The sequence below is a fragment of the Vigna unguiculata genome, chromosome 3 (assembly GCF_004118075.2).
Source record: "Vigna unguiculata cultivar IT97K-499-35 chromosome 3, ASM411807v1, whole genome shotgun sequence".
Classification (NCBI taxonomy): Eukaryota; Viridiplantae; Streptophyta; class Magnoliopsida; order Fabales; family Fabaceae; genus Vigna; species Vigna unguiculata.
The window spans coordinates 24,818,256-24,834,216 of NC_040281.1; positions in this window are offsets into that span (position 1 = coordinate 24,818,256).

Genomic DNA, 15,961 nt, shown 5'->3' on the forward strand with positions numbered 1-15,961 from the left:
TTTTTAAAAATTTTTTTAACTTTTTTTTAACATTATTTAACTTTAGTTTAAAATTTAATTATATAATTTTTAAAAAAAATTTAATTATACAATTTTTTAAAAAAATTTAATTATATAATTTCTTTTACATTCATAAAAATTTAATTTTTTTTATTTTAAAATTTTATATAATTTTAATATTTTTTTTATTTCTTATTAATTAATTATAATTATTTTTATAACATCAAATTACAAAATCATTCTCTTTTTTTACACAAGGGTATTATGGTAACTTAATAAATATATCTATTTTAACATATAATTTTATCTATCACATCAATCAAATCTTTCACTAAATTTCATAAAAATTATCTCCAAATTCACTCACTTTACTCTCTAAATCCACTCAAAAAAACACAAATATCCATCCACCTAAATCTACACAAATCCATCTTCACACTCTCCCCCATATCCATCTACACAAAGGAACACACCTTAAAGTTTCCCCCTCATTGTGATCTAGTCATCCAATAGCACAACTCACTCTCAATTCAGTTTCCAACATGCACACACCTTCAATTAAGTCATACAATTACCAAATAACTATAATTGGAACCCAAAATCTTATTTGACATTCCTTCCTAACTCATTTTGCACCCACATAGTTTTGTAAGCATCAAATCATCAAAATCACCATCCATACGTGGATATTTCCAAAAATCAATAACGTCATCATTTAGACATACATAAGAAACTTGACAAACACTCGCAATATCACAGAATCCATAAAACAGAGAAAACTAACATATTCAGTGTGTGTCGCCTGGAGGGTATTCATTGCCGCTAGGCGGTGCTTAGTAGAAACCTAGAAATTGTGTTGATTCAACATGAATCACTTGGCAAACCTTCATCGTCGTTAGGATACTTCACCTTATAGATCGATTTATAGACATGATGTAATTTTTATGCATATATAAATTTGCAGTCTATATGATAGGATCCTATCTAGAAAAGAGTACAATCATTTCTGAATTTGGATTCATTATGTAAATAAACAAAGAAAATCAGAGTAGAACAAACAATTAAACAAGGATGGGCATGCTACAATCTAGCATATTGATAAGTCAAGGAAGATTCACCACACATATTTGAGTCTTTGATAAGAATTGGTGTTCTAAAACAAGGGCCAAGAGAATCCTTTATTAATGAAAACCAATTTCATATAATGACCATCAAAGGTGTCTTCATCTATTTTTGGTGCCAGTATATATAGACACAAACAATAAGAAACTCCAGAAACCTTGAAAGAAAGCCCAAAGACATTGGGTCGCAAAAATAACTAAAAACATAAACTGCAGACACATATTCGTCGCCCAGTGAGTGGCACTTGCCCAGCTACTCATCGGCCATCAACGACTTGTAAGACCCAAGGAAATAAAATAAATAAATAAATAAATAAATTTTTATTTAACATAAATTCATTTAGAGGGATCTTTATAGTAAGTAATGCATAGAGTTATGACAATGAGTAATTGTAGCTCAAGTGGTTGAGCGTGTGGAGTGATGTTGAGAGAACTTGGATTCGAGTCTTGTGTATTCCATTAATGGGAGATTTTAATTGTTTAATTATTTTGTGTGCATGCATGAACACCTGACATGGTGTCATAATTAGAGAAGTGAATAAAATGTTAAGAAATATGAAATGACTTGTTGGTTGTGTACATGCTTGGTAATTTGGTGGATGAGAGTTTGAACCTTGGCTAGCACAAAATAATGCCTTTTTAGGTGTTAGAGGCAAGGGTTGTAACCATTTTGGATCATGAAGGAAATTCGAGAAGGGCTTTTGGAGCAAGGATATCAGGTAAGGGGAGCTAACTAGATCTTATGTTTTTATGTGAGTATGTGTTATCTTATGATTTTCTTTTGATTTTTTGGAGGTAAGGTTGTTATTGTATTAGAAAGATTTATGTGTTTAGAGTTTATGTGATTTTGATATGATTTATGACGAATGATGTTAAAGGTTGAATTTAGGATTGAATATGGGAGAAGTAGTTTGAGAAATTAAACTTTTAAGTTGTTGATTTTTGGTATATGAATGGAATCTGAGGATTAATTGGAGGTTTGGAATTAAAGTTTCGGTGGATGAATAGGTGTTTAAGTGTGTTGATGAATTACAAAAATTGATTTAATTGGGAGATTAGAAAAATTATGAGTTAACCAGTTAAAGAATTTTTGGCATCATGGTTGAATATGTGTATGTAATTTTAACATTTGTTTGTTAGAGTAGCAGATGAATGGGTTGTGTGGGTGTTTTGCTTAATGTTATGTGTTGATATTACACTAAAATTGAGGTTTAAATATGAACTAGCACAACTTAGCACTTAGTCAAGTTTTCCAAATGTGGTGAAGTTTTGTTTTGATATTTGCAATAATTTTGTAAAGATGTTCTTCTTTAAATTCTAGACTGGTTCAAAATAATACTAAATACCATTATTTTATTTGGTTCCATGTGGGAGTTTACTTGGATGAAACTTAACATTTAGATGTTTGAGTTTTTTTTATGGACGTCAAATAACAAGGGTTTTAAAATATATTTATCAGGCCAAATCATGATTTATGTTTTGAGCATGTGAAACTTTCTTTAATAAAATGGCTTTCATTTTATAACTATAACTACGTTTGGTTTTATTTTATATTATAAGAAATGATAAGTTCATAACAGTTTTGGATTTTATAAATAGGATGGCAGGAGGTTATCTGGCACCTTTATTCACGTTCAATTTCATTCAAAATGTTATATTTAATATTATATTCTTATGGAGTTTAAGGATCTTAAGTTGTATATGAGTTATACAAGACTTTACGTTGGTGTACGGTTTACAACAGTAATTAAATCTAAGTTGTTTATATTTGGCTAGAATATATATATATATATATATATATATATATATATATATATAATATAATCTTGACAATATAAAATAATATTTTATTTGGGATAAAAATTCATTTGGTTGGATACGGTAACTTTCTTTATTATAAATTGTGTTTTAATTGTTTATACTAGTTGGAATAGAAAGAGAATTTATAGTAAATGTTGGTTGCCATATAATGCCAAAGTGCGTTGTTGGGTTTTGTTCTTGTTGTTATGGCAATGCACAAGGTAGTTTTTTATTCATGAAGTGGAAATGTAGCATTTGGCAATTGTTTTTTTATAATATGTTTGGGAGTAAGGGAGATTGACGTGACCTTTGGTATCTTCAAATGAAAATTAGAGGTGATAGTAATAAGTTATATAGGAAAAAGATATATTATTTTAATAAAAAAAAGAAAAAGTGTTGCATTAAATATTTAAGTAATACATAGATTGTAAAAGTTAATTTCCTTTAAAGGTTTGGTGAATACAGTGCTGCCTCTGATGAAATATAATTCTTGTTGTTGCTGTTTGTTTATTTGCAATGTAGCTGCTATTGTTTTTTTATAGGAATGTTACTGTTGTTCTAAATGCAATGTTGTTGTTGTTTTCAATTCAAATGGTTGTTGTTTTAGAGTCTCTGTGAGTAAGATTAACTTGTAGTTAAATTCCAGTGTTGGCATGGGTTGAATTGGTGAATACATATGAATATCTATATGAGATTAATGTGTATGAGATGTAATCTTCCAAGTTTGAGTCATGTTGCATTATACACCTGTGTATTGGTATTTTGGATGCGGGTCTGTTATCATTGATATATTAGAACTGATTCTACAGTGCTTAAACCAATAAATTTGCGTTACTATTGTAGTGTTTGCCGGTGCAGAGTGGCTGCCAGGCGATACCTACAAATAGAGGGGGGTCCTGTGAAGTGTGGTTTTCGATAGGGTGTTGGGACCGCTAGGCGGTCTGCAACGCAACTTCGCCTGGCGGCGCCTAGGCAACGCTAGGTGATAGCGCACGAGCAGTGTGTTGTTTTGTAGCATTTTGCATGGCTTGTTATGTTGTCATGGTCTTGAATATGTTTGATCATATCACGAGCGAGTAGGTTCGTGATTGGTGTTGGAATGCATGATTAATATGAGATGAGAGGTTCATATTAAGGATACTTTCGTGTAAGGATGCGAGCGGGGAGGGTCGTATGTTCTGTACTCACACTTGAGAAATGCTGCAAGCGGGGAGGTTCATAGCTGGATGGATCACGCGTGTTGGACTACGGGCGGGGAGGTCTGTAGAGTTGGACTACGAGCATGGAGGTTTGTAGAGTTGGACCACGAGCGGACAAGTTCGTGGAAGCATTGTCCCTAAGACTAGCTTGAGTATGTACCTTGTATAGTGCAGTGTGTTTTTCTTAATTTCGTTTTGATATGTTGAGATGTGGAATTGACCAGGAGATGCTTCATAGTGTCATGAGCGGGTAGGTTCATGACTGGTGATGAACACATGATAATATGAGCGAGGAGGTTCATATTATGTTGCTCTCGTGTGAGGATATGAGTGGAGAGGTTCGTAGCTATTAGATCACGTGTGTTGGACTACGGGCGGGGAAGTCTGTAGAGTTGGACTAGGAGCGGACAGGTTCGTAGAGGTTGGACCACGAGCGGGCAGGTTCGTGAAATCATGATATATCCTTGGTCCATTGTTTATTAATTGTATGGGTAAATGGATTAGTAGTTTCATTTGTATAATGAGATGATGATATGAAATCCTCGAGTATCGATTGTTAAGATTAAGCAATTTGGATGAATTAAAGTAGTTTGGGGTGAATCTCTATTTTTATTAATTGTATATTTGTATTGTTATGAGCTCACCCTTTTTGTGTGTGTTCGGTGATGATCGTGTAACTTTTCACAAGGGAGCAGATGATGTTCCAGGTGATGTCGGAGAGGCATAGAGCCGGAGAGGGGCTAGGGTGGGAAACTTTTTATGGAAGTTACTATCATTTTATTTTCAGATTTTTGTAAACCGTATTTTTACTGGAATATGAACTAATATGGATTATTGGAATTGAATGAGTTTAATAAATGTTTAAAATTTCCTGCGGTTTTAGGAAAGACAATAAGAATAAATGCGAGTTTGTATTTATTTCTACTTTATTTTATTTAAATTAGTAATATCCAGCTGAGATGTTACACGACTCGTCGCCCAATGAAAGTTATAATTTTTTTAAAACTAAAAGAAAATTACAAATACTTTTAATTGCCTAAACCTATTATATAAGTATGCTCCAAGCCATGATTTTCATGTCCTCTAAACTTCAAGTTTCATGGAGCATCATGAGCTTCAAAGAGATATATTCTTCCAAGCTTTTGGTCCTTGACCTTGTCATAGGTCCTTTGAATTACAATGGTTCCTCCACAAAGTTCTTATGTTTTTTCAAAGGGTAGTCTTCTATCACTACAAGAGTTCAAAGGCAAAATGATTTACCTCGATTTGATTATTGGGACACAACATATGATGAATTGATTGACTTAGATGAGAGAAAACTACATGCATTTGAACAAATGTTGCTTCACAAATCAAATATTGCCCGATCAGATAATAAGAGGTTGAAAAAGAAAGCATTTTAAGAAGGTGACTTAGTATGGAAAGTAATTTTGCCTTTGGAAAATAAATCAAGGCACTTTGGTAAGTTGTACCCTAGTTGGGATGGTCAATTTGACATTCTTAAAGTATTATCAAGAAACACTTATGTAATTGTTAATTATTTCGGTGGACAATCACGTATCTCAGTTAATGGGAAGTATCTAAAAGAATATTCTCCATATAGAAGCAACATAAATTAAAACAAGGAAATGGGAAATAAATACATACAAATAAAAGTGCATCTTGGACAAAGACAACGAGATTGTTGGAGCAACCTCTCGATCTTCTTGGTCGAGCAAAGAGATTAGAAAGGTTTGAAGGGATCGAGCAGTCCCCTTCAATTTTAACGTTAGCCATGTAGCTTCATCATCGAGGGCAATTTTGGTAGTATGAATATTGATTATATCTTCCATGATCTTCTACATTTGTGCTTGAAGGTTGACAATTTGCTTGGTGACTGCCCCTTGTTGAGTAAATAGCATAGGGAGAAGTGATGGGTCGAGAGTTTGCTCAACCTTGATCACCTCAAACTTGAACTTATTGGTATTTATATAATTAACTTGCTAACCTTCAAATATTTAGTTTTCACAAGTTCAACAGACAAGAGGCACCTTTATTTGTGGGTTGATCGAGCTTCGTTACTAAGTTCAACAATAACAGTGATTTTAGCATCAAATTCACTAGTAAATAAGGCTTGGTCATTTAATTGTTCGGCCGATTAACAAGATATTGAAACACGTTTTTGTTTCCAAGATATCCTCGAGAGGCCCTACATACATGAAAGCTTGGAAATCATTAATGAATTAGGCCATTCTAGGATTAGTTGATGGTGGTGAAGGGCAAGAACTAGCGAAGGTTTATCACAAAAGCTGAGGAGTTTGTACAAACTAGAGAATGTGAAGAGATTTTTGATAAGATCATCAAAAGAAGCATCGATAATACTTGTACCAATTCGGTAAACATCAGTAGAAGTTGCTATAGTTATATTAATTTCATTCGTTGTGTCGACGTCAATTATTTCAATATCGATGTCCTTCTCAATAGCATCAACATTGTTATCGTCTTCAGCTTCTTCTTCATTAGCAACATCCTTATTTTTCTCAGCAACCCTAGTGGTATTATCTTCAGGATGCTCAATGGTACGATCACTAAAATGCTCACTAGGGTGTATGATTACTTTAGTAAGGGGTACATTAGTAATGGGTTATGGGAGACGTACAGTTTCTTGAACCTTTTGGGCAAAAAAGTAAGAAAGGAGTTTATAGAAACCCATCCAAGGAGCTGCAACATCGATCAGTGCCATGGCTCCATCTTATTTCTTTGTTTTGTTCGATGTTAAATAGGTTTATATTAGGCTTTGTATTTGGACCAAGTAGAACACCTTTTCATTTGTGCATTGTATTTTGGCTCCATAGCATAGAATAAATTTTAGGTTGTGTATTTTAGGCACTTAGTATACGAACTTGTCCAGTTTAATCAATTATGAGCCAACTAAATCGATTAATCTAGTACACGTTCAATAAAGTAGGTTTTTGCCTTTGATAATTGGCTCATTGAGTAACCACGTCATGGTGATGAGTCATTACTTTCCCTTATTCCATTGTCTTTTTGTGCCCATCTTGATGGTTTTTTCTTGCTTAATTGTCTATTGTTAGTGCATTTTCATCAATTGGGCTTCATTGGATCATTATTCCGAATTTTGATTAATTTGGCATTAATTGGTCTAATTTTCATTTCTAATTATTTTGTAGATATTTTTGTTAAGAAATTTTGGAGCTTGGACATTAATCTTAAGATGAAAAGAGCTTCCACATCATTTCCATGTCATTCAAGTGATTGAGTTAGCATTTTAGACTTATAGTGACATTTTTGTAATTATGCAACCCTTAGTGCCATTTTTGTAAATATTGAGTGATAGAATAACGTGACCACGAGTTTAGGTCTCATTTTCGTGTGGGCAACCTCCACCTTCTTCCTCATATTCCATTTTCACATTTTTGAGCTTTGTGTGGTGATCCATGGAGGTGCCACCCAAGTTTTGATGTTTTAGCACTATTTTCTCATGTTTTTATGTGCTATTGACAACAACCATTGTTGGGTTTACATTTTCTGCACATTTAGTAGCTTGGGCATTTTGTTTTCTAATTTGTAGTGACCTAGAACAACACCCATCTATGGGGTTTTCGTTTTCTATGTTACAACAACCATTTTTGTTCCATGAAAGCTTTATAAATCTCGTTTTGCTCATGAATTTACGTTTCCATATGACCCAACTTAGGGTTTGATGTTTTGTTTTGGTTATTTGTGTTCTTGATTATTCTCCATGAGGCATTTTTGTTCATCTATGTTTTATTGCTCCATTTCCATGGCTTGCTAAATTTTGTGTATTGACTCCTTAATGAAAAATGCAATGAAACTTTGAGGTTGTGTTGGTTTTGCAATTTCTGCCATTTCTTTATCTTGAATTCGTGTAGTGTATGTGGTTATTAAGTTTATGCTTAATTTACAAATTAAGTGCATGTGTTTGGGTTGGGTTATGTTCATGCTTAATGTATGTAGCTTGACTGTCACGAATTCATGGATATATGCATTGCTTAATTGCGTGTTGAAACTAGTTTGTAACTTTTTCTTAGTGGGTTATTCTCTAGTGGATTAAGAGTGAACAAAGGTGTTAATTTGGTTGGCTATGATAAGTAGAATTGTATTTGAATCCATTCAATACATTTTAATCACTATTTCGTTTCATTTAATCTGTTGTTAACATTTTGTCAATTAACTTGAATCTGTCACCCCCTTTCCCTTTGTTGTGTTTGAATCTGGAAAACTTTGATTGAAAACAATGGTCACTAGGAGATGACCTTAGGTTAATTCCTAAGTCCCATATTTTAACTGTTTAATTTGGTTGGGTACGACCTCGATCATTTGGCAAGCGGATTAGGGATGTATTTAGGCTAGCTTGTGCCCTTAGAAACCATAGAACAATTGCTTGGAAAGATCTATCTTGCATTTTACACACGTGGCAATGTGGAAATCATGAGTGACCAGTTTGTCAATCACACTTGAAACATGCTTGTTTTGGAGCCTTTTTCATATTTCAAATTTCTCTCTCTCTTTTGCTGGGTTTTTCGTCAGCCCTTAAGCCTATAAATAGGAGGGCACAACCTTGTAAAAATAACTTAGAGTTGATATAGAGAAACTCTGGAAAAATTGTAGCTCTCTCTTTTTAATGAGTTCATTAAGATAATCTTTCTTCTAAAGTCCCTTCCTAGACCTTTCCTCGAGAGTTGGTTAAAAATTTCTTAAGAAACACAACTTCAATCCACTCACCAAACACATCAAAACCTTCGATCATGTCGCTTTCGCTTTCAGACTTATTATCCATCACCAATTCTACAATTCAGATAAGTGTGCATTGGAGCCTCTTCCATTAGGAGTCAATGAGATAAAATTTAAGCCAAAAGCAATGACGAGGCTGATGTTAGTTACCTCAAGAAGGATTAGATTCAGACAAGCTCAATAGTTGAAATTGCAACCCAAACATAAGGGGCAGGAATCTAAGTGGGTGAAGATGAAGTAAAAGGAATAGCCTACAAAAAATGACTAAGAACATGTGAAAAATCAAATAATAGAATAAAAGAAACATAAAAGATAAGGAATATACAAAGTGAGAGCATCTCAACTTGGTTACTTCATCCTCCTCCTCAATAGATTCTTCAAGAGTTACAACCGGTGTGCTTGTCTAACTGACACAAGAAGATTTGGTCATCTGTAAATGGAAATTTATGTCAATTTATCCAATGAAAGGATGGCCTAAACAAAGTAGAAAAGATGAAAGAAGTTTCACCTTTAAGGTTTTATAGGGGATCATTTTTCTTTTCTTTTCCAATTGGGGTGGAGTAGTTGGAACTTATGCATCAATGGCACTAGAAGAATAAGTAGGTTGACGGGAAGGCTTGGAAGTGAAAGGCCTTGAGAGTGCAAAAAATGTACAAGCTGGTTAGAAGTTTTCCCAAAGATAATGTCCAAAGATGGCAATCGAATTGGTAAAATTGGTATAGTGGAACCTTATCCCTCTCATGTACTCATCATAGATCGATCAAGCAAAAATGCTTACTCGATCAATAAGAGTCAACCAAGGAGGTAATAAAGTATTTGTAAGGTTAAGGTAAGGAAAATAAGATAGTGCAGAAAGGTGACATCTTTGTTTGGAGATTTACGAGAAAATATTTTTTATGTTAGATCTGAGTTCGGACGCCCATTTAGGATGAGTAAGATATTTAACAACACCAAGAGAGGTGGATGGAAAATTAGGAAGGTGTTTAAGGCAATATCATTCGAAAGGAGTTTTTCCTTTAGGGTTCTGAATTTTAAAAATTGATCAATTTTTATCTACTTTTTCTCGAAGGGCATATACAATTTTGATAAAAGTGTGTTTAAGCTCTAATGAGTTATACAAAACATGGTGATAATTCTTAAATTTTAAAATATCGAGACAGAATGAGTATGTACCTCTATTCTTCCTAAGAGTAACCTGCAATGAATCAACAATGTTCCAAATTAGCTTCTATTTGAAAACTTCAAAAGGTTGGTGATTTTTGAAAGAGCATTGGGACCACCATTCGAAAAAGCGTAGAGTACAATAATAATTATCTTCAAAATTAAGAGGGAAAAACATAAGGGAGATTTGGGTAGAACCCTTTGTAACTTCTGAAGCAAAATATTTTTATTGGAAGAAAAAGAGGGATTAGTAACACGTTGGAGTCGAGGATAAAGAACGTCTTAATTTAAACTGAATTGACGGGAAAAGAACTGAGGATGATAAGGATGAAACTTAACATCCTTTTAATCGGAACCTAACATTAGAATGTCCCAAGTAAGATACTTGCTCCAAACTTCGATAAAATAATATTATGCACCGGGAGTATGAATTGGGGATCGAGCAGTGAACCATGAAGGCACAATAACGCAACAATTATCATTGATTGGTTTGAGGAAAGAAGTAGGAGTGTGATCTAAAGGAGGTTTAACCAATAAAAACTTTGAGTAAATATGGTAAGAACGAGGGTTTCCTTTACCTATCATTGAAGGGTAACATTGGGCCAACTTTACACCTTTAAGAAGAGGATGGAAAGTGGGACAATCAAGATTAAGAGGAATTAAAAACTCAAAAATGGATGTCATCCACAACTGGATAAACTAGAAAGGACGAGAAAGATTTCCCTGTTAGTGAACCTAACACATCAACAACTTTAGAAAGCGAGGTATATACACGAACAAGTATAACAAACAAATATACGGAGAACCAATATGAAGGAGGTAAGAAGGGTTGAAAAACTTCAAGGAAGTTTGAATCGATCTACAGCAAGAAACGTGGGTACACAACCAATAAAAGAGGAAGGCTACATGCTCTTCCAGAGAAACTCCTACTTCATTGTCATCAATAAAGTGGTTGGCAAGAAAGTTGACGTAGGCTTTCTTATCTAAACGTACGTCATCTTCCATCTTGACATCATGAGGGAAAGCGGAATGGTGATACGTGCTTTCTGTGGGTTTAAGACTTGTAATAGTAGCAACGACTAAGAGTATGGGAAGGGTTGGTACATAAGGCCCACATGGGAAGCTCCATGGCTTAAAGTCTTTATTCCATAGGTGAACAACAACAAGCATTCCTAAGTTAAGAACAAAAAGGTCGCACTAAGAAAGTTGGATGAAGTCATAAATACCAATCTTCTTCCAATGAGCCTTATATGTGGCACTAATTGTATCCAACCACTTAAAGTAAGGTGTTTTCTAATGGGGAGGTGCAACATGGTAAATGTTGAAGAAAGTAGAACTGGAATAGTAGAGTCAAATTTTTGAATGTTGTTTAATCATAAGCGATAAAGTGGGTCGAGTGAAATCTTTTAAAATATGAGGCAATGGGTTAGATCGAATAAGGCCACCAAAAACATAAGAAAAGTCACCTACGGAGTAATAAATGAGTACATGTGTCTCACAAATGCTGAGACTCTTTTTCCTTGCCAAGAATGGGAGAATATAAATGTTCGTCCTTTTCATTAAAAGCAAAACGAAAAGGGGTAAGCAAAACACGTTAATCAGATGAGGAAGCCATTATAATAAGTGAAAGGCAAGAAAGCGCAAAAGCAATGAGTCAAAGTGTAATGAAGCAAGAGAATTGGAAGGAGCCCACCTGCAACCAACAACAGATTTCCCGTACGATAATGGGACAAGCTCCCAAGTTCCATTGAGTTCATCTATCATGGCTTGATACCAACCAGGATGGGCTAAGACATCACTGAAAAATTTTGGAATGGTCATAGAAGAAATAGACAAAGACAAGTATAAAAAGGTGAATATAACCTACGATAAGCAATATAATGTGGAAAGGGATTATGAGTAGAACAAATACTTTTCAAAGGACAATTGGAAGATCAGAGTCAATTGTTAGAGTCAGAGTAAACAAAGTAGTTGGCACTTGAATTAAGTCACTTAGTGGTGGAGGAGGAGAATTTGACAACTATAGGAGCACAAATAATAGGAATATTGACTATAGTAGATAAAGACACATCAGAAGAAGGACCCTAAAAGTAAAAAGGAAACTCATTGAAGGTGATATCTGCAAACACAAAATAGCAGTTAAGAGAAAAAGAAAAACAATTGTATCTTTTTTTGTGATAGAGTAAATCCTAAAAAAATAAATTTGTGTGATCTAGGAGATAACTTGTCAAGATCAGAATTAAAATTATAAGCAAAAAATGTAGATCCAAAAACTTTAAGAGGTAATGGATGTAGAGGTTTATGAGGAAATAAAAAAGAATAAGGAATTTTTTTGATTAAAATTGAAGATGACAAGTGATTAATAAGATAATGTACATTAGGAATAACATCACCCTAAAAATGTTGAGGAACCCTACCATGAATTAAAAGTGTGCGAGTTGTTTCAACAATATCTTTATTGTTACGCTCAGTCACCCCATTTGTTGAGGTGTGTAAACACATAAAGTTTCATAAAGAACACCATGAAAAGCCATAAAATGTTGAAAAGAATGGGAAAGGAACTCATGACCATTATCACTTCACAAAGTTCAAATAGAATCCCAAACTAAGTTTTAATTTCATTATAAAAGGTTTGAAATATAGGAAACAACTTAGATCAATTTTTCATTTAAAAGTAACAAAATATTGAAAATATAAATTAGACTTAACATAACTAGGTCCCTAAGTGTTAGAGTGAACTAATGCAAAAGGTGACAAAGTACGTTGTGAGACACTACAAGGAAAAGAACTATGACTTCGTTTTCCTAATTGACATAACTCACACAACAAGCTAAATAAATTGGACAAACTGGGAAGAAGTTGTTGCAATTTAGCAAAACTATGATGACCTAACTGAGCATGAAGAAGAGATGGAGGCTCCATTACTACGCCACATGTCTCGAACTCTGATCTTGTAAACAAATAAAATCTTTTGTAAAAGAAATAACATAATCAAGAGAACGAGTTAGACGACTAATAGATAACAAGTTAAAAGGAGACCTAGGGACATAAAGAACATTATCAATGTATAAAAAAGGAAAAAAAGGTTAACAGTCCCAATACCATAAGATAAAACTCTAGATCCATCAATGATTTTAACAAACAATAAAGGATCCAGAGAGGATAAAAAGGAGAACAAAGATTTGTTACTCAGAACGTGACTGCTATCGATTTCGCTTGAGTTTCTTGTTGGCTGAAAATTGATTATTCTCAAGGGTACCTTTCAATCTTCTTTAAAACACATTTTTTGTTCCTACGAAACATGTTTTGAAATCTAGGAACAAGCTAAATCAATATACACCAATGATACTCAACATATTTATGGTGATTGTCATGATCTTTTCAATGTTGTTGCTCTTCGACATCAGAACTATATGGTTGATTATATGGGTAAAATTCATGCTCTTTTTCATGAATTTAATGAGTTATTACCTCTTGCCTCTACTATTGTCGAAGAAATAAAGCAACGACCAAAGTTCTTCATGATATTGGCATTACACAGACTTGTTGATAAATATTTTTATGTCCATGATCAGATTTTGGGTTCACCTGTTGTACCCATTTTGACTTTTACTTGTTCCACTCTTTTGCATGTACCAAGTAAATCCATCAATGATACATCTGTTTCTGTTTACGATTCCTCTACATTGACATCTTAACATGATGTGGCATGCTAGGCAACAAGATTGCAAGTGTTATTCATTACATAGTCATCCTATTCGATCTGTTGTTGTTAAGACGAATCCTCCCTCACAATCATTTATTGGGGATTCTCCTTAATCCGATATCACCGATGAATCTGTTATTTTTAGTAAATTTCTTAAATGGTATAAGGATCAACAACTTTCTAGTTCCACTACATATGTAGCATGCATAAGTACATCTTTGGTTGGTCTGACTCAATCTTCTTCTCTTGGTTTTTGGGTTCTTGACTTAGGAGCCACAAATCACATTACTAGTAACAAATCTTTGTTTTTCTCTTTATCCTCTCTAAATACATTACCTTCTGTTACAATGACTGATGAATATAGAGGTTTAGCTCATAATATGATTAACATACCCCTGACTCTTAAGACAAAGTTTAACGTTTGATGCCCAAGTCACATAATTAGTGGCACATAATTTATCAATAGTCAAATGCACATTGACATAGTTATTATATATGGACGGGTCAGACGTGCTAGTGACAAAAAAAAAGGTCATAAGAGCAACAAAGGAAGAAGCCGTGAACGAAAAATCAAAAGAGGAAAAATCAATGCAACAAGTCCAGATCCAGAGAGAGAAGGTCCCAACAAGTCCAATGAAGGTGTTTGACGTTAGAGGCGAAGACACATGCGACGCCATGCACGGATACAAAGGACAGCGACATTGAACTTTGATCAACGCGTGGGAGCGCATCTAGACTCTGATGGCGATGATCTAAAAGGCGTTGTGGTCACATGGTCGAGACAAGAAGAACCATGTGATCACCGGTTGAAATTGATGCTCTGGTGATGGTGACAGTGGTGGACGACGACAATTGCAGTGGGCAGGGACAATGAAAATTTTTCTAAAGGACCTTATGCCCTAGATACCATGTTTAATATAGTGAAAACTATATATGATATTAGTCTCCCTTGTGTAGAAAATACACATGGGGTATTGTAGTTATAATAGAAGAAATATGGGCTAAGCCCAAAATACAAATAAGGAATATAATAACAAAGTAACTAAAGATAAAAGATAAAGATAAGATATTTATCTAAGATATATCATAATCTTATATAACTAACAAAGTACATTGGAGATTTGAGAAAACTTTTCAGATATCGAACTAGTTGAATCATTAAGAGATAATAATTTTTTTAGCAAAACAAAAAGTTTTACAAATGAAAAAAAAAATTAAGGACCAAAGAATAAATATAAGTTATTTTAAATTACCTTGTAAATTAATGGTTTATACTATTAAACACTTGAAATAGAGAAATTCAAATACTATTAGGTGAAAAAAATAATAAAGAAAAATACTAGAAAGGGGTGGAAATAATCAAATCAAATATGAGATCTAAAACTATTTGATTCACTAAAATTATAATACACTATTTTAACATAATTATACAACGACAAAAAATGTGTAATCAATATTATGATAAGAGGGAAAGTACCTTGGAGATGTGAATGAATTTAATGAATATAGAACGAGCCAAACAATAAGAGAGAGAAAGAGAGAGGAGGAGGAAAAAGTGTGTATAGCAAAAATGGAAGAAGTTAGGAAACTAAATATTAAGAGAGTAATATATATATATATATATATATATATATATATATATATATATATAAATTACTAAAATATTGAAAGTTTATTAGATAACCTAAAAAACTTATTTATATATATAAAAGTTTTTTAAGTTATCTAATAAAATTTTAATATTTTAGTAATTTAAATGAAAATTAGATGAAAATGGAGATGGTTATTGGGATGAGTATGGAAAGAGGGACAAGACAAATATGTATATACTCGTCTTTGTCCCCTTACCCAATTAAAAAAATGGGTATTATCTATATTCATATCTCTACCAATCAATGCGAGAATTTCTCATTAAAACAAGGACAAGTTCAGAGAATATCCATAGAGATTGATCTAATAGTTATCTCTGAAGTAAAAGTTCATATACATGTACTTGTGCCCATACCCTCGCTTTTTTACTATTTACATGATATTATCAAATAATCAATATTGAAAGAACATATTCAATGTCAAATATTTAGAAATAAATGATAATTGTATAAATTTTAAATCAGAGTACCAAATAACAATTGAATAAAGGTGAAAGAATTATATAAACGGTTATGTAATTATAGATAAATAAAATTTCATAAAAACCAAGACATTCATTAATTTTGAAA